General features: G+C 35.6%; 1 long non-coding RNA gene and 2 other non-coding genes across 4 annotated transcripts in view; all 3 read left to right on the forward strand.

Moving 5' to 3' along the window:
* Positions 1-19,470, forward strand: part of LOC101146410 (uncharacterized) — a 194,540-nt gene that overhangs the window by 107,940 nt on the left and 67,130 nt on the right. For both annotated transcript variants that reach the window (XR_008674840.2, XR_008674839.2), the window contains exon 3: positions 14,193-14,253. This is a non-coding gene — a long non-coding RNA (uncharacterized lncRNA). The remainder of the gene's footprint in view (positions 1-14,192; positions 14,254-19,470) is intronic.
* Positions 15,906-15,986, forward strand: MIR99A (microRNA mir-99a). The gene has a single exon (NR_106232.1). It is a non-coding gene; the product is annotated as a microRNA mir-99a (primary transcript).
* On the forward strand, positions 16,635-16,742 carry MIRLET7C (microRNA let-7c). The gene has a single exon (NR_106288.1). It is a non-coding gene; the product is annotated as a microRNA let-7c (primary transcript).

Raw genomic sequence — 19,470 nt, forward strand, 5'->3', positions numbered from 1 at the left:
CTGCCTTCACTCCTTAGCAACTTACCTGTTTTCCATTTCTATAATTTTAACATTTCAGGAGTATGAAAATGTAATCACAGAATGTGATCTTTGGGGATTGGCCTTTTTCACTCAGCATAATTCTCTTGAAATCAACCACATTGCTGAGTTTATCAATAGTTTGCTTCTTATTGAGTAGTATTCCAGGGTATGAATATACTACATTTTAACCGCTCATCAGCTGAAGTACCTCAAGGTGGTTTCCAGTTTGGGGCTATTGTGAATAAAGCTTCATGTATAGATTTTTCATGTAAATAGAAATTTTTATTTTGGGGGAATAAATTCCCTTGAGTCAAATTGCTGGACCATATGTTAAGTGTTTGTTTCATTTTTAAAATAATTTGGCAAACAATCCCCAGAGTGGCTGTATCATTTTACACTTCTGTTAGTAATATATGAATGATCCAATATACTCACCTACATTTGGTGTTGCCACTACTGTTTTGTTTATGTTAGACCTTCTAACAGGTATGTGGTGATATCTCATTGTGGTTTTAATTTGCTTTTCCCTAATGTGCTTGTTTGTCATCCATATAGCCTCTTGGGTAGAATGTGTCTTATATGTTTTGCCCATTTGCCATTTAGACTGTTTGATTTTTTGACTGTTGAATTGTGAGAAGTCTTTATGTTGTCTAGATACTGGTCCTTTTTCAGATAGATGGTTTGAAAAGATATTCTTCCAATCTGTGGCTTGTCTTTTCATTCTCTTAATGGAATTGTTGGGTAGGAAGTGTAATTTCTCCTCAACGCTCATAAATTCATGGTTCAAACAGACTTCAGTAGCAAAAGACAGATTAACAAGAGAAAAACAATCAAGTTTATTGATATGCACAGTGCATATCACTCGGGAGAAACTTCAATGAAAGGTAACACAAGGGAGTGGCTTAGAAATCTGGTTTATATAGAATCTTCGACAAACAACAATATATTTTAGAGAAGTGACATGACAAAGAAAAGCAGTTTTAGGCTTCCAGAGGCAGGAAGCTGTGGGAAGTTAAATATATAGAAAAAAACTAATGGAGTAAGGTTTGTTTGTAGATTCCTCTGGTGCCATCTCTCAGCTGATAAGAGTTGTTTTCAGAAAGAATTTATACCTTCTCCTTACATGGAAAAGGGGGAGGATAGACAGAGCTCTTCCTTTGTTGGCTGCTTTGTGATTGCCTTTAGCTCAACAATATTTGTGTCACAGAGGCACATTTTGGGGTGACATCTCTGGTTTCCTTCAGAGTATTTTATGGAGCAAAAGTGTTTAATTTTGATGATTCAACTTACCAATTTTTCTTTATGTATAGTGATTTTGTTATGAATTCCAGTAACTCTTTGCCTAGTTCCAGGTCCTAAAGATCTTGTTCTGTTATTTTCTAAAAGTTTTATGGTTCAATGTTTTACATGTAGGCCTGTGATCCATTTTGAGTTAATTTGTATGTAAGATGTGTTATGTAGATCAAAATTCTCCCTCTCTTCCCCTTCACTCCCCTCCTCTCTTTATTTGTCTCTCTCTCTTCCTCTCTCTCTCTCTGTCTCTCCTGTGGCTGTCCAATTGCTGTGACACCATTTGCTGAAATGACTATCTTTTTTCTATTGAATTGGTTTTGGGTTGGTCATGGCTGTAATCCCAGTACTTTGGGAGGCCGAGGCAGGTGGATCATTTGAGGCCAGGAGTTCGAGACCAGCCAGGCCAACATGGCAAAACCCCATCTCTGCTGAAAATACAAAAAGTTAGCCAGGCATGGTGGCACACGCCTGTAATCCCAGCTACTCAGGAGGCTGAGGCAGGAGAATAGCTTGAACTTGGGAAGTGGAGGTTGCAGTGAACCAAGATCGTGCCATTGCACTCCAGCCTGGGCGACAGAGCAAGACTCCGTATCAAAAAAAAAAAAAAAATGGTTTTGTATCTTTGTCAAAAATCAGTTGTTTCTTGGGCATGTATATATGAGCCTCGTTCTAGGTTCCCTGTTCTGTTCCATTGATTGGTGTGTCTGTCTCTCTGCCAATACTGCCACACAGTCTTGATTAGAGTCACACAGTAACCTACTACTATTTTTATTATTACTAATTTATTTTACATATATTATTAGGTCTAATGTTAGTATATTATACTAGTTAAAAATCAGTCTTTACATCAAATAGACTAATTCCTGCTGCTATATATTTTTTCCCAAAATTGTTTCAGTTATTCTAGTTCCATTACATTTCCAAATACATTTGGAATACTTTTATCTGTATCTATAATAAATCTTGCTGGGGTTTTGGTCAGAATTGAATTAAACGTGTATATCAATTTGGAGAGAACTAACATCTTTGTTGAGACTTGCAATCCATGAACATAACAATATCTCTCTCCAGATCTCTTAGGTTTCTTATCAGCATTTTGCAGTTTTCATCACACAAGTCCTGTACATGTTCTTTTATCTACACCTAACCAGTTCATTTTTTTAGCAATTCTAGATAATATTGTATTTTTACCTTCTTGGCTTATTGCTGATCTTAGGGAGAAAGCATTTAGTTTTTTACCATTAAGTATAATGTTAATTATAGGATTTTTTTTGTAAAAGATCTTTATCGAGTTGAGAAAGTTCACCTGTGTTCCTAGTTGTCTGAGAATTTTTAGTCATGAATGGGTGCTGAATTTTGTCAAGTGCTTTTTTTTAATTTTTGCTTTGATTGATATTATCATGTGATTTTTTTTAGCCTGTTGATGTGGTGAATTGTACTGATTGATATTTGAATAATAAACTGGCTTTGCATCCCTAGAATATACCTCACCAGGTCACTGTGTACTAGGTTGGTGCAAAAGTGCTTGCCATTTCGGACCATGAATTTTGAATCATTAAAACTAGGCTCAAACACATCTGTATTAATCAAAATAAGAACCATTACAATCAACACAATTTTGCCAACAAGAAATAAGTTTGTTTACTCCTGTAGCATAAAAATCCATGCTTTGAGATTCGAGGAACTTTTGGAAAGCACTTTCTGCATCCTGCTGGTTGTGGAAGCGTTTTCCCTGCAAAAAGTTGTCAAGACGCTTGAAGAAGTGGTAGTCGGTTGGTGAGAGGTCAGGTGAATATGGTGGATAAGGCAAAACTTCATAGCCCAATTAGTTCAACTTTTGAAGCGTTGGTTGTGCAACATGCAGTCAGGAATTATTGTGGAGAATAACTGGGCCCTTTCTGTTGACTAATGCCAGCTGCAGGGATTACAGTTTTCAGTGCATCCCATCGATTTGCTGAGCATACTTCTCAGCTATAATGGTTTCACCAGGAATCAGAAAGCTGTAGTGGATCAGACCGGCAGCAGACCACCAAAGAGTGACCATGACCTATTTTGGGTGCAAGTTTGGCTTGGGGAATTGCTTTGGAGCTTCTTCTCAGTCCAACCCTGAGCTGGTCATCACAGGTTGTTGTATAAAATGCACTTTTCATCACATGTCACAATCTGATCAAGAAATGGCTCATTGACGTTGTGTAAAATAAGTGAAGATGACACTCCAAAACGACGATTTCTTTGATTTTCACTCAGCTCATGAGACACCCACTTATCGAGATTTTCACCTTTCCAATTTGCTTCAAATGCCAAAAGACCATAGAATGGTCGACGTCGAGTTCTTTGACAACTTCTCATGTAGTTGTAAGAGGATCAGCTTCTCAATTGGTCATTGTTAACTCCCAATGGCCGGCCAATATGCTCCTCATCTTCAAGGCTCTTGTCTCCTGTTCAAAACTTCTTGAACCATGACTGTACTGTAGGCTTATTAGCAGTTCCTGGGCCAAATGCATTGTTGTCGTTGATGTATTACCCATTTTGAACTCAAATAAGAAAATTGCTTGAATTTGCTTGTTGATTAATGTTATTTCCATAGTCTAAAATAAATGTAAAATAAACAGCAAGTAATAAGTCATTAGCAAAAAACATAAAGTGAGAAATGCCCATTAAAATGATGTATAACATAACCACATTGATTTAAGCATGTATTTCTTTTTTTTTTTTTTTCTTTTTTTTGAGACAGAGTCTTGCTCTGTTGCCCAGGCTGGAGTGCGGTGGCGCGATCTCGGCTCACTGCAAACTCCGCCTCCTAGGTTCACGCCATTCTCCTGCCTCAGCCTCCCAAGTAGCTGGGACTATAGGTGCCCACCACCACGCCCGGCTAATTTTTTGTATTTCTTTTTTTTAAGTAGAGACGGGGTTTCACCATGTTGGCCAGGATGGTCTCGATCTCCAGACCTCGTGATCTGCCCACCTCGGCCAACCAAAGTGCTGGGATTACAGGCGTGAGCCACCGCGCCCGGCCAAGAACATATTTCAATACAAATGGCAAATTCCAACAATGTACTCACCTAATATAATTCTTTTTTATATATTGATGAATTTTATTTGCTAATATTTTGTTAAGAAATTTTGTGTCCATATAGATTCCTCCTCTTACACTGTCTTGTCTGATTTAAGTATCGCAATAATGTCAACTTCATAAAATAAATTGCGAAACGTTCCCTCTTCCCTATTTTCTCAAAAAGTTTATGTAGAATTGGTGTTAAAACTTTCAATAATGGCCAGATGCGGTGGCTCATGCCTGTAATCCCAGCACTTTGGGAGGCCGAGGCAGGTGGATCACCTGAGGTCAGGAGTTCGAGACCAGCCTGGTCCACATAGTGAAACCCCATCGATACTAAAAATACAAAAATTAGCTGGGCGTGGTGGCGGGTGCCTATAATCCCAGGTACTAGGCAGGTTGAGGCAGAAGTATTGCTTGAACCTAGGAGGCAGAGTTTGCAGTGAGCCAAGATTGCACCACTGCACTCCAGCCTGGGCAACAAGAGCGAAACTCCATCTCAAAAAAAACAAACAAACAAACAAAGAAAAAAAACCTTTCAATATTTGTTACAATTATCCAGTTAAATTATCTAGGCCTGGAGATTTCTTTTTGGGAGAGTTGTTAAATTACATATTCAATCTCTTTCTTTCTTTCTTTTTTAAAAATAGAGACAGGGTCTTGCTTTGTCACCCAGGCTGGAGTGTAATGGCATGGTCATAGCCCACTGCAGCCTCAAACTCTGGGGCCAAAGCCATCCTCCCACCTCAGCCTCCTAATTAGGTAGGATTACAGGTGTGCATCACCACAACTAGCTAATTTTTAAATTTTTTCGTAGAGATGGTGTCTCACTATGTTGCCCAGCCTGGTCTCAAACTCCTGGCCTCAAGTGATCCTCCTGCCTTAGCCTCCCAAAGCACTGGGATCACAGACATGAGCCATCATGCCTGGCCTTCAGTTTTCTTAATAGTTATAGGACTCATTTCATTATAGGGATCAGTCAAGTGATCTAATTCGTGTTGAGTGAGTTGTTGTAATATGTGTTTTTAAATAATTGGTTCATTTCATCTAAGATATTCAATTTATGTGTTTAGTGTAGTTTGCAGTGTTCCCTTATTATGTTTTGCTGTGTGATATGCCCTGTTTCATTTCTGATATTGATAATTTGTATATTCTTATTTCTCAGTCTTGCTGAGGGGATGCCGATTTTATTAATCTTTTCAAATACACATGTTGTTCATCGATTTCTCCCTGTTGTCCTGTTTTCATTTTTGCGTACTTGTGCTCTTATTTTCTTTCTCTTCTGCTTTAGGCTGATTTTGCTCTTCTTACTCTTGTTTTTTGATATTAGACCTTTGATTATAGATTTGAGACTTTTCCTCCTTTCTAGTTTATACATTTATTGCTATTACTTTTGCTGTGAGCACCGCTGTAGCTGTGTCCCACAAATTTTGATATGTTGTATTTTCATTTTCATTCACTCCAATTTATTTTTCTTTCACTTGAGACTTCCTCTTTGACTCATTAATTATTTAGGAGTGTGTTAATTAGTTTCCAAGTGTTTGGAGATTTTCCTGTTATCTTTCTGTTATTGATTGCTATTTTGATTATATTGTGGTCTGAAAACACTTTCTGTATGATTTCAGTTATTTTTAATTTGTTGAGATGTGCTTTACGTGCTATATAATGTGACCTATCTTGGAATATGTTTGTTTGTGGGCACTTGAAAATAATGTGTATACTTCTGTGGTTGGGTGGTATGGTTAATAAATGTCAACTAGATTCTGTTGATGAATGATTTGTTGGCTTCTATATCCTTGATAATTATCTGTTTAATTGTTCTGTCCATTATTGGGAGACGTGTGTCAAAGTATACAACTATAAATGTGAACTTGTCGGCCGGGAGCGGTGGCTCACCCCTGTAATCCCAGCACTTTGGGAGGCCAAGGCGGGGGGATCACGAGGTCAGGAGTTGGAGACCAGCCTGACCAACATGGTGAAACCCCGTCTCTACTAAAAATACAAAAATTAGCCAGGTGTAGTGGCATGCACCTGTAATCCCAGCTACTCAGGAGGCTGAGGCAGGAGTATTGCTTGAACCTGGGAGGCGGAGGTGGCAGTGAGCCGAGATTGCACCACTGCGCTCCAGCCTGGGTGACAGTGAGACTCCATCTCAAAAATAAAAATAAAAATAAAAAAATAAAAATAAATAAATGTGAACTTGTCTGTTTCTCTTTTCTGTTTCATACTCTACATATCGAGCAGCTTTGTTTTGGTGCATACACATTCAGGGATGCTATGTCTTCTTGCTGGATTGTTTCTTTTATCATTGTGTGATGTCTACCTGTGTCTCTGGTAATTTTCTGTCCTTGGAAGTCTATTTTACTTGATATTATTAAAGACACTCCTGTTTTCTAATGTTTGACTGATATGCTTACTTTAATCATTTTACTTTCAACCTGTTTATATTGTTATATTTAAATTTTCATTGTAGACAGCATATAATTGGGCCATGGTTTTTAAATCCACTGTGCAAATCTCTGCCATTTCATTGGTATATTCAAACAATTCACATTTACTTCAATAATTTATTTATATGATTTAAGCCTGCCATTCGAATCGTTCTTTTTTGTTTGTTCTTTCTGTTTTTTATTTCTCTGAGTTTTTTCTCCTGCCTTTTTGTGGGTTACTTAAACAAATTTTAACATTTTTGGAATTTTGACATATCTAGAATTTTTTTTTACTAAATTTCGTTATGTAATTTTTTAGTGGCTGCTTTATGTATTATGTTACACATACATAACTTATCACGGTCTACTAGTATCCTCATTTTACCATTTCAAGCAGTTAAAAAATCTTACCTACTTTTGTACCTTCACTCTTACCCATTTATAATATAATTGTCTTAGATATTTCCTCCACATGCGTTTAGCACTATACCAGACAGTGCTCTATTTATGTTTCCACAATCAAACATAATTTAGAAAACTCCAGAAAAGGAAAGTCTGTTCTATTTATCCATATTTGTATGTACTGAATTCTTTCTTCCTTTCTAAACTTCCAAGATTCCCTCTTTTGTCTTTTCCATTCTGTGTGGACAACTTCCTTAGCCATTCTGTCAGGTTAGGCCTGCTAGTTGAAAATTATTCTAGTTTTCTTTATCTAACAATGTTTTCCTTTCCCCTTCATTTCTAAAGGGTATTTTCTATGGATATAAAACTCTAGGTTGATAGTTCTTTGCTTTCAGCAAGTGAAACGGTCATGTCCTTTCCTTTTGGATCCCATGGTTTCTGATGGGAAACCCACTCTCTGAATCATTTTTCCTCTATAGATAAGACCGTGTTTTTTCCTGCTCTTTTCAGATTTTTTCTTTAAGTTTTTGTAAGTTTGACTATGATATGCTTTGGTATATCTGTTGTGGTTTTATTCTGTTTGTGGTTTGCTCAGCTTCTTGAATCTGTGTCCTTTTTGCTATATTTTGGAAGTTTCCAGCCACTATAGCCACTATTTCTTTGAGGATATTTTAAGCATTGCCCTTTTTCTCCTCTCTTTCTGGGATTCTAGTGACACAGATACAAATGTTTTATTTTTTGTTATAGTTTCACAGTTGCCTAAGTCTCTGTTTTTAAGTATAGTTTATTTCTGTTGTTCAGATTAAGTTATTTCCATTATTCTTTCTTCCAGTTCACTGATTCTTTCTTCTGCCTTCTCCACTCTGCTGTCAAGTACATCCTCTTAGTTTTTGATAATTTCAATTATTTTATTTTTCTGCTCTAAAATTTTATCTGATTATTCTTTGTATCTTCTATTTCTTTGTCAAAACTTTTACCTTTTTCGTTTGTTTCCACTATGCTTATAATTGCCTCTTGGAGCATTTTCATGACAGCTGCTTTAAAATCTTTGTCAGATAATTCTAACATCTCTGTCATCTCAATGTTTGCATGTATCAATAGCCTTGTAAAAATTCAGTTTGAGATCTTCTTTCTGTTTTGGGTGACAAATGATTTTCAGTTGAAACCTGGACATCTTAGGTATTATGTATGAGGCTCTAATTCTTATTTAAACCTTCTGTTTTATCTGGCTTCTTCTTACACCACTCCAGCCGGGAAAAGGGAGCATGCCACCTTGTTACTGCCAGATATGGATAGAAGTAGCTCCTGCTCTTCAATGAACCTCCGTTGGTTTCTGCTACCAAACTGACCTCCACTGATATCTTCCTGGCAAGAAAAAATGGAGTAGTTTGTTGCTGCTCTTATTGTGGTCTTCACCAGTGCTTTATAAGTTGAGGGATAGCATGGTAGCCTCATTACAGCTGGACAGTTTCAGATGTTCTCAATCTCCACCAAACCTCCTCTCATACTACTTCAGGGGAGAGGGAGATGAATACCTCATTATTGTTGAGTTTGGGGTGGAAGTCTAGACTGCCCATTTAGTCAACATAGACACTGCATGTAGGGTAAGAGAAGAATCTTGCTAACCCCCGGCAGGGATGAAACTCCTAGATTCCTGCTCAGACTTCTTTTACACTACTCTGGGTGCTGGAAGGAGAGGGTGTTGGAATACCCTGGCAAGGATCAGCGTCTGGCCTTGCCACTTTGCCTTTGCAGGCGTACGTGGGGATGGGACCATAATTCTTTTTGTGGTGTTCAACGAGAGCAAAGTGATATTGCTTTCTGTCTTTCTAGGCTGCCCCTTTCTTGTTCCTTTGACTAGAGAGAACAGCCTTTTGTTGGAACTTTGTTTTTTTGTCTGAACCAGTTGGCATTTCTGGGTTGCAGGCTTCTTCAGCTCTGAAGTTTTGATGTATAAGGTAAAAATTTTAAATCCATGTCATTCCTTGAGTCCTTCAGTCTCTAGCTAGTTTTTCATCTTCTCTCAGCTTTTCAGAGTCTCTTTAAATTTCTTTGAATATGTAATGTGGAGAGATTTTAGTTGTACCTAGAAGGGGAATTAGAAAAAACTACGTCTACTCCATCTTTCTACAAGTGAAAGTCTCCCATTACTTTGCTTCTTTTTAAAAAATGTTTTTAATTGGGAAGACAGCATACAATTTTCACATCAGATTCTTTCAGGAAGTTCAACAGAATTATACAAAACTAATCATGAATTTAGTATTAAAAAGGAAACCTTCAGACAGAGAAAACATCTCTAATTTATTTTTTAATATCCATTTTACTTCCACTTTGCAATTTCCATCGGTTTGTTTCTTGACAAGTTTGTCTCTTTTAGGACCTGCAACATCTCCGTTTAGTAGTGAGCTTTTCTCATTTAAAAGTACTTACTGAATGACTCCCACATGGGAGTCACGTCAATTTCCTTCATTGATGTTCTCCTATGCCTATCAGAAGGCCTGGCACATACTAGGACTTAATAAATAATCTGCTGAATAAGTGAATGAGAACTGGAAATTTAAATTTTTATGTCAATGAATGTGTCATCTACTTTCTTGTTTTGCTGAATCATGGGGCTTAAGTTTCTGCCGAGCACTCTTTAAATATGTGCTTAGGACACTAGCAGATTTGTCCAGAATTTTGCAATCTAGAAAAAAAGCAATTTTAATTTTAGCCCGTGTGTAAATTTTTAGTTTATGGTTTAGAATTGCATTATTTTGAATTACAAATGGGGAGGACGACATGATGGTTCTCACGTGTGTGTATGTGTGTGTACACATTCACTCCTATCGTTGCTAAAGAAAGTCACCTGAAGGACATGGCACAAAAACAACCGCAAACCATTTTTAGTTATGTTTCCCAGATGCCTGCATCTTTTCTCAGATTTTTTTCTATTAGACAAGTCACAGTTTGATTATCTTTGAAAGTCATTGTTATGTATTGTGCAGTGTATGTGTTTACACATGGAAAAGGGGCAACATTAATCCATCATTTGGGGAAGACACTGAATATAATGTTAAATTTTTTGCAAACAATCATACTTTAGATAAAGATTCTCCAATTATTGCAACATTTAAAAAAAATAAAGTTAAAGGACATGGTTCTTTTTAGTGCCACTCAGTATGTTTGGTTTCAATACTAATAATGCTTGCTTTCCTGTTTGGCTTTAAATTCTGCTTAAGGAAATTGTGAAACATTTAATTCACTCTACTTTTGTTAGAAAGTATAGAAATGTTCGTGCATGGGATTCATTGCCTGCTAGAATGGAAATTCATTGGGGAGGGGAACCATTTCATTTTACTACCTAAGAGCTGTTGACACAGTCCCTGCATCTTTCAAAGGCATCTTTCATGCCACACGGGCAAACTGTAGCCAGCGAAGAAACAGAAAGAGCCCTTCTCACATATGTCAATCTCAGAAAACTTGCATAGCAGCTGTGCTAGGTACTGATGAGGATTACTATAGACCCAGTTGCAGGGTTTTATGTGGATAAAGAGACAACTGGCTTTCTCAGGGGAGCACTTTGTTGGAGATTGCAGCAATAGTGCATCCCTGCTGTTGCTAGAAGACATTGTGACCATGTAGTACAAAATCAGTGCCAGATAAAATCAGAAAGTAACAAAAAGCAAGAAGAAAACTCGGAGTTTTTTTAAATCTTAAAGTGAGAGACGAAAACAAATGTTCTGGGCTTGTTTCATTCACTTGTAAGGAAAAGGAGACAGATGAAGGGATGCCTTTAACTCAGAAAACTTGAAGGGCTTTCAGTCTTTTCGTTTGAGAACCATTTGGGTGTGTTGAGAAAAAAAGTTGCAGAGTAGGCATGTTCAGACCTTTATTTGCTACATTTGGTAGGAAAGATTTTTTTTTCCCCTCTTAACTACAAGAAGCCAGAGTTTTCTGTGCAAACGAAACAGGCGTTGCAAGAATCAGATTCACTTTGGACGACTCTTCACATTCCAAGTCATCATTGCGTTAGGCAGCACAATTCCATCTCTGGTTGATGGGCAGAAAAAGTGGGCAGCTTGCCAGGTAGACGTTTCCATGACTCCCAGCCCCCAAAGGTGATGCGTTTTTCAGCTAATTCAATGAAGAGTGGGCTGAACTTTGGGTCTAAACGAGACAATAGCTGCCTTCGCAGTATCAGCAGAATGGTTGATGGGAGTGCACTCTACATTTGGCAGAGAATCATGTGACGTTACGACTGAGATTTTGTGATGGTGCCAACGGAGACTTGGAAAGCAGCAACCGTCCTGACTTTTTTCTTCTTTTCTAACATGGCTCAGAAAATGGTGGATCTTAATACTTGACTTTAGCCAGACTCAGCAAGCGACTGAGCTTTGAAGCACAACTTCGCCTTTATTCTGGGTTTTTGGCAGGCCACCAGGAGGCTGTCCCTTTCACGCCTGATAAATTCTGCTGCTTATCTCTAAATAGAAAAAAAAAAAAAAAAGGAAATAATAATAGAATATTGAGGCATAACAAGTGAATTCTAAAATTGTATGTGCTTTTTGTTTTTTGTTTTTTTGCCTTTTCTGACTGGTGATTTGTATTTTTGTTTTATTTATTTATTTATTTTTTAGGTTACTACCTTTCTGCTTGTAGAAGAATCCAAGCAGTTGGGTCTTTTTTTTTTTTTTTTTTTTTTTTTTTTTTTTTTTTTTGGTTTATAATGAACAGGCATTTGAACTGGGCAAACAGGACGACAGCAGCAGTGAGCATGAGATCATTGCATTGCAGCAGTGTAGCAAACTGGCACCCTGCCTTTGCACCCCTTTGGTTCAGGAGACAAACGTGTGCAATCCTCATTTCTAAAGTCAGCACAGCCTGGAAGGATTCCTGGTCTCTCCCACCTTCTACCATTCTGCTGCCAGTGACGGCAAGGATTGGTGTAGCTTCTGCGCAGTGCTTTGTGCCTGGAATACCGAGAAGGAAGAAAAAGAAGACAAGCACCCTGGTCCTTTTCTAAGAAATTACAGGCGCCCTTGAAGAAAAAATCTGAGCGTGTCCTACTACATGCAAGAGTGCTGAAAAAAAAAAAAAAAAAAAAAAAAAAGAGACGCTCCTGCTCAAAAACAAAAACAAAAGCAAACAAACAAAAATCCAAACCAAAACAAACCAAAAAAAGCAAACATTGGCTGTATAACTACAGAGACATCGGGCTTTGTAAATCAGCTTTTTAAGGCAACATAACCAAATGAGCCTTCTTTATTTTTATTATTTCAAACCATATGGCATAATTAGCAATATATTGCACTTGGTGAAATCGCACCTTTCATATCAGGTATAACTTTTTTTGTTGTTTTTCTTTTAAAGGCTACTGTTATATAAAAGGGAATCCTTGAACTTTCAATTTACTCTTATTTAACTCATTGCCCACTTTACTCTTATTAACTTTTTCCTTTTCCTCTCTTGCTCTAATCTTGATTAAAATAGAAACTTCAGGAAAGATAGAAAAATCTCTGTGAAAAAGACAGTACATGTTTTTATGTGGGGTATACACAGAAGTTTTGGAAAGATATTAATATATCTGTGCTTTTTGTGTCCAGTATTAGTTTTTGCTATCTAAGAAAAGTGAATGTTTAGACCTAGTGGGTAAAAAAAAGTAAATCTTTCATGTGACTTATAATTTGAAATGTGAAAGAAGAAACTTTTTCAACTTGTAGAAAAGGGTTATATTAGAATATGCATTGAATTACTGATAAATAAGATTGCTTTTGGGGAAGTTATATTCAAATTATTTACAAAGATTTCAGTAGAACAAAAATAGGAATGAGAAGAGCATGTTCTCAGTTGCTAGGTAGAAAAGAAGCTTCTTTCATAATAATATGCTCTTTTAAAATACATTTTAAAAGAAGTACTTGTCCTAGAGCAGTTGCAAAAAGCATTGGAAATATCAAGTGTATTAGAAAAAGTACATGCAAACTTTTTTTAAGTTCAGAGCAATGTATTGGCTCAGCAGATAACTGCATTGCATTATAATTATTTTGTCTGTTTGTAGAAGTAAATTGCTAAGCAATTTAAGCATTTTATTAAAAAAACAGTTTTGCCTGGTTCAGTGTGAAAGGATTAGCAGATGCATTCCAGCTATTTTAGTTTTGATAAAAAATGTTTCTAAACAAGTGTAAAAATAATTTTTAAAAGAGAATGCTTTTGAAAAATTCAGCAAGTATCAATGAAAACTATAATTTGCATACTAAGAATTGACGTTATAATATTTCGGTAAAAATATACTTTGGTAATCTGTTATGCTTTTAAAATCATGTTTTATTATATTACAAATATGTAGGGCAAACGATGAAAAATATAGAACTGATTAATTCTGCCTTTGTGTTTGCTATTCTATGAACAATTACAGGAAATTGCAAAATCCCTATATACTGATAACATTCAAATAAAACGTTCTGTTGGTTATTGTTCACTAATTATTTACAAAATAGCTCTTGTACCTCCATGCTGCCTCAGCTAATGGTACACCAACTTTCACAGGCTTAATTAATATTGATAAACCTGTTTCCATGTTTCAAGATCCTTTAGTTTAAAAACATTATTTTAAATGTTATTTTTAGCAGCCATTAATCTCTACACTCTTAATTATCTTATTAAGCTCCATGCCAAATCCAAATCTCTTTTCAGCTTTCGCTACTTCATTGTGCAAAACCTAGTCGGTTCTTTAACAGCCATCGTCCTTTCACTTTCAAAACTGTTACTGTGAAAACAACACGAACCAAAATGAACGCATAAATGCAAACTATGAAACCACTTTATATGTCATATGAGTAGCCTGGGTGGGGCCCTATGAGTCTTCCAAGGCTTTAAAAAAAATACTTTGAAAGGTTTTGCCCATTTTGATCTCGTGTTTTCTTCTCGATCGTCTACCCTCATTCCCACTATCCACTCAGACGCTCCTCCTAGACAGCAGTTGTCTGATATTTCTCCTTTTGTGGTTGTTTTAGGGAAAAACTTAAAATGGATATGAAAAGTGAAGAAAGTGATCATAGGAGAAAACCATTTCAGGTAAAAATAAAAAACAGAGCAAATAAGATTTACTGTTTTTAAAGAAAAACAACATTCTTTTGACTGTGTTTGTTATAAGAATTAATTTCATATTCTTTATGAGTGTAGCTGTTGAAATTTTACTGATGGTTTTCATTTGAAAATGTGTACTATGACCTGCCTTTGTGAAAAATTTCTTGTGGTCAATTGGGCAGTTTGTGTCCCATTGAATATATGTCTGTGTATCCATACGCTTAAGATAGGTGCAATACGGTTTACTATAAGGCTTTATAGGAAAAGAAAAAAATTATATTTTCTTCTTTGTTGTACCATATAAAAGGAAGTGAAATCAGGAGGAGGGGAATAAGGTCATGCTTTTTCATCTTTTTTCCATGACCTGATAAGACAATGAAACCAAAACATGCTTTCTTATAGTTATGGTAAAACTAAACCCAATGCTGCCTCTTATTTCACATTTGCATTTATAAATATATGTTGAAATATTTTTACTACAACTGAATGTATGATTGTTGATTATTTACTATAGTTTTTAATAATTATGAGGACAATTTAAGAATAAATAATGGTTTAAAATTATGTAGAACACATGATCTATATAAAGGCTATAAAACGTATTTATTTCAAAATATGCAAAATCACTAAGCAATTAGTATGTAGTATTATTTTACACAATAAAGATATAATTAGGAAATGCTAAATGATTATAGATGTGAAATGATTAATGATTGTACAACTTATCATTTTGTTGCAGTTGAGTTTACAATCTTAAAAAAACGTGTACGTGGCTGGCTTTATGTTTACTCGTTTGTGTGTTTGCTTGTTGTCTGGTGGTTTAAAACATTTTTTAGTAATATTTTATTTTTGCCCAACCTGGTGACCAGATAAGAGTTGTATGTAGCCACGCATTTTAAGTGTATCTTTTTTGAACAATAAGTTTAAATATATTTTATTTAGGAAAGAAGATATCCTATGTCATGCAATACATCTGGAGTATAAATGTTAGTGTGGAGTATTAGTAATCATGCCATTATCGTGCCATTTAGTTTAGTTTTATATTAACTCATCCAAATATTGTAAATTTTAGCACCATTCCAACTATAGACACAGATGTATATATTTAAGGCTGATAATAACTTCCTGTATTCTCTACCTAGTGAACAAGATCTTACTGTTTTATGAGAAAGTTATAATGTTACCAATTCCTTGAAACCAGTAACTAAACTAGTTTTATAAAAATTAAAATAAGCATGGTCTAACTCATACACAATTAACTTAATAGTTAATTTGGTTTTAATTATAGGCTTGTAATACTAGATTCATGCCTCACAATTATATAATTCATACATGCATGTATGGATTCTTTTTTCTTTTAAAACTCATCATCAATTAGAATAGTTTAATTCCAAAATATTTACTATTGAAACAAAAGCAGTTCGTGAAAAATTTTTCAATAAACTACTTTTTAAATTCTCATGCATATAAATTTGTATTTAGTTTTGAATATTTATGAAGGCCTTTAATGGAGAATATGCATCCTTAGAACTCAGCATTTAAAACATTTACACTAAAGGATCAATATTATTTTTGACTCTTAATTGCATCAGATATTTACAACAAATTCTATATTAATAGGGGGCCCATGCAAGATGTTGCCCATTGGCATAAACCCGTAGATCCGATCTTGTGGTGAAGTGGACCGCACAAGCTCGCTTCTATGGGTCTGTGTCAGTGTGGTAATCTGACAAAATGCTATACACAGTGCTGTTCAATAATAGTTCAGTAAAATCGTGTTAAACTCCAGTTGATTATATACTTTTGAAGTAATTATATTTTCCTTTGTTTTTAATGTTTATTTTAATCGTTGTCTGTCTTACAAGGCAGGCTTCAATTCTCAACAACTTGGAAGCGTTTATATCACACCCATTCAAGTTCGATTCCATGTACAGTAAATTGCATAAGAAAGTTGAACCTTTATAGCAGGGTTTGGACCAGGATCTGAATAGATTATGTTCAGAAACTTCAGTGCATACTGTAGTGCTTACTGTACCTCTTCAACTTCAGTAAGAAAATTAAAGACTACCATTGGATTTATATGTTTTTATTGAGCCTATTTCTCCTGAAAAAATGAGGCTGAATGCAATTGACTTTTACTATTAATTGCGACTAGAACTATGGCAGGTTAGGTGGTCAGAAGACATTTTACATGACCTATGCTGGAAACCCAAGTGTTTAGGTTAGTCCTACGAGAAACAGTTAGCAGCAAAGTTTACTGGTAAAATGTTAGAATATTATATCTATATCCTTGCCAAGCCCTTAGGTGTATGGCTGCCATATTTGGAGGAGCTGACTGAAGATATGATAAGGAGTTTGAAGCAACATTGGAAGCTGTGTGCATCCGGGTTGAGGTAGTAGGTTGTATGGTTTAGAGTTACACCCTGGGAGTTAACTGTACAACCTTCTAGCTTTCCTTGGAGCACACTTGAGCCATCGAGGAATTCTTCATCACTTTAACCTGATTGAGCCAATTTCTGTGCAAGAAGGTAATGTGTCATGAGTATCTTGGATCATTGATTTGGGCCTTTATTACATTAAAATGATCATTTCAGCCCTATTAGATTATTCCATTTGTATCTGCTTATGAACAATGTCAAAATGGTATTTCTAATGGGTTGTCACTCCATGTTCAAACATTTTAAGAAAATTGTAGGTAGTGACTTAAATTGCATTAATATTAAAGCTTTTTATCATCTATAGAATAACAAAATTCAGACCTTAATTTTCAAATTGATCATTGGTCTATTTATATTGGCTGCTTAGACACTATAATAAAAAATGTCTGCTAGAGTTAATAGCTCCCATAGCACATTATTTGAGTTTTCCTTATGACACATCACTTTCTACCTTATGTTATGACTATTTATGTGCTTGCTGATTTTTTTCCACACTAGACTGTAAGCCCCTTGAGGGCAAAGTCCATGTTTTATTTTTCACTGTATCCCCTCCAATGCCTTACTCGTAATGAGCACTAAATATTTATTGGATTAGTGAATGGAGTATAAGACCTCACTCTGTGATGAGTTTCTATTGAATGTTTGAATGAGTTATGGCGGTGGTCAAACATCTGAGTTTTATTTATTGCTCCTAAAACTGTTTAAATTTAATTCCTGGACTGCTCCGCATCAGTAGTACATGTGTCGATTTTTGACTGTGTTGAATGTGTTCATTCATTCTAAACAGATAATTTAAAATTTAGAAGTACTTTTTATCTAGAATAAAAATAATAGAGTAAATTCATTTTTACTAATTAGTTCATGACAGTTTATGATCCTACACTTAATTTATATTTCTGTTGAATTTAAATACCTTTCTTTCCAGATGAATCGTTTTTCTTTTAGCATCAATTTCAACTAAATATTCTATTTTAAGTCTCATTTAACAATATGATTTTTAAAAATTAGATTTGTGTCTTTTGTGTATTCCCTCGTCTCCTGCCCTTTATTTTTGTACAGCTATATCTGTTGAATAAACCAGAAGCAACTAAACCAGAAACATGTCAATAAATTAATAATAAATATGTATATAAAGTATAATTTGAGAATGTGAATACATTTTTGTTTAAAGGAAAGGCACTTTATAATATTCTTTATGTTACAAAGCAAATGGGACTCTTTGGAACCTTAGTTTGCTGTCAACTTTAGCAGCTGTTAGTGGTGTAATTTGTGTAGTGAGGCTATCTTACGTAGATCATCTTTCAGACACAGGATTAAGTAGTTGTTGATGTTAGAACTTTAATTTAAGACTCCAAATATGAAACATGGAATACATTAAAGAGATGTTTAGATGCAAATATATATTAAGGACCTCAAGATACTGGCTATGTGGTGCTGACCTTTCTAGAATGCTCAGGCATCCAAAATATCTTAATACCTAGAACTTGCTAACAATGTAGTGAAGAAGGAATGGCTACCCCCAACATGTAGAACATGTGAGCCTTAGAAAGTGAGTACCAGTCACTTCAAGCAAAATAATTTGATTGGAAGACTATTTCTCTCTGTGAAAGAAAAATATTTGCAAGGACAAATCAAGAAGCAATGAATAAGAGGCAGTAGACATAGACCTAAAACAAACAAACAAAAAGACATGAAGAGATGAAAAGGAAAGTGACTCATAGCAAATAGGAACACCATTGTGTCTAATGATGGCAGTTCAACCCACGGATGAAAGAAAGGGACAACTAAATGGGTAAACAATTGTATCTTTATAAATAGTTTTTTCCTTGAGAGCCTAGGATCCCTTTCCTGTGTGTTTCTATGTATGTATCTCCCAATACTAGGTGTATTTATTTAGAAGCCAAATCTATTGATGGGCCAAATAGAATATGATTGCCAATAAATGTCTATTTCCTTAGAGTGTAATGGAGTTAAGTGCCTCACAGAGGTCAAGTAAGTTGTGCAGTTTAAGGATAATCTTACAAAAGTACTATAATGAATTGTTAGAATTACAGCCTCTTTTATATACTATCATCTAAAGTGAATGAGTATAATAGAAGAATAATTGAAGAATGGTGAAGATGTCTCTATGATTCATTATGTTAGTTATGTAGAAATCATAAGAAAAAATCTGGCCAGGTGTGGTGGCTCATGCCTGTAATCCCAGCACTTTGGGAGTCTGAGGCAGGTGGATCACTTGAGGTCAGGAGTTCGAGATCAGCCTGACCAAAATGGTGAAACCCCATCTCTACTAAAAATACAAAATTAACTGGGCATGGTGGCACACACCTGTAATCGCAGCTACTTGGGAGGCTGGGGCAGGAGAATAACTTGAACTCGGGAAGCGGAGGTTGCAGTGAGCCGAGATCATGCCATTGCACTGCAGCCTGGGTGACAGAATGAGACTCCGTTCTCAACAACACAAAACAAACAAAACAATAAGACAGAAAAAAATCTGCAAGGTGGAGGATGTAGTTAGTACCAATGAAGAAAATTTTTAAAACTTCTATGTGGGATAAGAACACTACATGGAAGAATTGTATGTTTGCCTTTGATTCATAATAAATTTTGCTACTCCAGGTATGAGGGCTATGTAACTTGCTGCATGTTTATAAATAAATGGCGAATGTCAGATATACAAATTGATAGGATTTTTTGAGAAACCAAGATATAGGACCACTGCTGATGTCAGTAATTAAAAATAGTTAAATTATGTCTAAGAAATCAA

Source organism: Gorilla gorilla, chromosome 22 (assembly GCF_029281585.2).
Source record: "Gorilla gorilla gorilla isolate KB3781 chromosome 22, NHGRI_mGorGor1-v2.1_pri, whole genome shotgun sequence".
NCBI classification, from domain to species: Eukaryota; Metazoa; Chordata; class Mammalia; order Primates; family Hominidae; genus Gorilla; species Gorilla gorilla.